General features: G+C 30.6%; 1 protein-coding gene across 1 annotated transcript in view; it reads left to right on the top strand.

Moving 5' to 3' along the window:
• Window positions 1-1,323: 1,323 nt before the first annotated feature.
• Window positions 1,324-1,905, top strand: part of LOC103211836 (olfactory receptor 4C16-like) — a 7,291-nt gene continuing 6,709 nt past the window's right edge. The window contains exon 1 of the mRNA XM_007957817.2: window positions 1,324-1,339. The gene's annotated coding sequence lies outside the window, so the exon portion shown is untranslated. The remainder of the gene's footprint in view (window positions 1,340-1,905) is intronic.

The following is a 1,905-nucleotide window of genomic DNA, read 5'->3' as shown; positions in this document are numbered from 1 at the left end:
TTAATGGAGGTGATGAGCCTGATGTAGTTTCTGGGGAATGCCAGACTTTTCTTCTCCAAGTGAGCACATTAAATAGAATATTGTTTATCACAGTATCAATTCCTCACATGTTTCCAAAATGAAATGAAAAGAATATCCTTTGCAGTTGACACTCTTTGGAGATTTTGTTTGAAAAGTTGAATAACAACATTTTGGAAAACCATGAGAGCAAAACTAATGATAATGAGACTATAAACTATATCATTAAGGTGAAAAGATCATATTTCCGATATGTGGGATTGGAATTCCTGAAAATATGTTGTATAGAAATAATATTTTTTTTTCCTCGCTATTTGTCCCTATCTGACTCCCTTTCTCTTGATATCTTATTTAAAATAGCAACTCTATAATAATCTTGCTTTTCTTTGTGATAAAATTCAGAAAGAGGAAAAAATTAAGTATAAATGTTAGTACATTTGGTGCAAACTAAGATAGTAAGTACAAGAAATATATATTGAATTTTATGACAATCATTTTGTTCTCAGGTCAAACTGTTTCCAGGGTATCTCTTTATTAATATCAGGATTCATGGGCTTCAGTTATAAAAAGGAAGGATTTAAAATAGAGTAGAGCACATCATCTTTTAAACTGGATTTTTGAGAGCTAACAAAGCTTGGGAAAATCTGTTAACCTACTGTGACACACGTTAGTTAATGTGAGGCAGAAGCATTTAGATAGCAGCTAACAATAGCAAGGGCCAAGTATTCATGTAAGGAAATCCAAATGCTTGTTATTGTCATCTTCATGGGTTTCAATTTCCAGTGTCTTACATGGGAGTGTGCATTACCTTGTCCTACTGATTATGGAGCTTATTCATGAAGATATTCAAAATCTCTCTGTGAATTTAGAGTATATCTGTCTGTCTCTCATACTATATATGATAGATATAAGACATAATTAACTTAATGGTATGAACATAATTTATAATCAGAATGACATTATAAGATTAATGTCAGTAATATTGCACAGTAATTAGTAATTTCTTTGGTAGAAAAATATTAGTATGTCTTAACAGGTGAAGAATATTCAGTTTAAAAGCATTTACTGAATACCTACATTGCATAAAGCTTTTGGGTTGAAACAGTATAATAAAATTCTGAGAACACATAGTTTTCTAAGTCTTATTCCAGGAAGGAACCTAAAATAATACTATACAAATAATTACACTGTAAGTAATAATATGTAATATTATAAGAACTGTTATAAAGGAAACTTGTAGAGTGTAGGAGAAAGAATTTCCTTCATGGCAAGACAGTCATTGAACGTTGCCTAAAGGAGGTTTCTCTGTATTTGAGTCATAAAGATTTGAGAAGGATGAAATAGTTGGAAATGAAAATGATCTCAGGAAGAAAAGAAACCAAGATGGGATTTCTGATTTCATTCCTATTCATATCTTGGCTTCTCCATTGTTTCCATTATAAATTTCCTACCTGATACATTTACTAACCTGTACTCCGATTGTCACATTTCATCTTGAATATATCCATATATATACAGAATTCAAGGAATATTTGTCCATTTGGGAACTGTATCAGTATTTTCTTTAGCATGATGCTTTATATATTAAAATTGATTAAAAAAAAAAAAAACTTTAGTTCAAAGTTTAAAACTATATCTGTAGTTGAGGTTACAGGAAATGTTTCTCAAGGTTATTGACAAACACATAATTTGAATAATATGTTTTGTTTGGAATAGAAAGGTAGAGAAATGGGCTATAAGACTGCAGATCCCATACACCTGTGGCTAGATGCCCAGTTAGGAATGAGTTTTCTTTGTTGTATTATTGAAAGAATATTACAGTCACTTATATTTGTAATTTATCATTTTTTCAGTATAAAAGAGATTATAGAAGGAAGTGAGCAGGCA

This window comes from Orycteropus afer, unplaced genomic scaffold (assembly GCF_000298275.1).
Source record: "Orycteropus afer afer isolate SDZICR_OR568_19922 unplaced genomic scaffold, OryAfe1.0 scaffold00799, whole genome shotgun sequence".
In the NCBI taxonomy this organism is placed as follows: Eukaryota; Metazoa; Chordata; class Mammalia; order Tubulidentata; family Orycteropodidae; genus Orycteropus; species Orycteropus afer.
The sequence above is the reverse complement of the archived record's forward strand: the minus strand, read 5'-3'. Positions and strand labels throughout refer to the sequence as shown.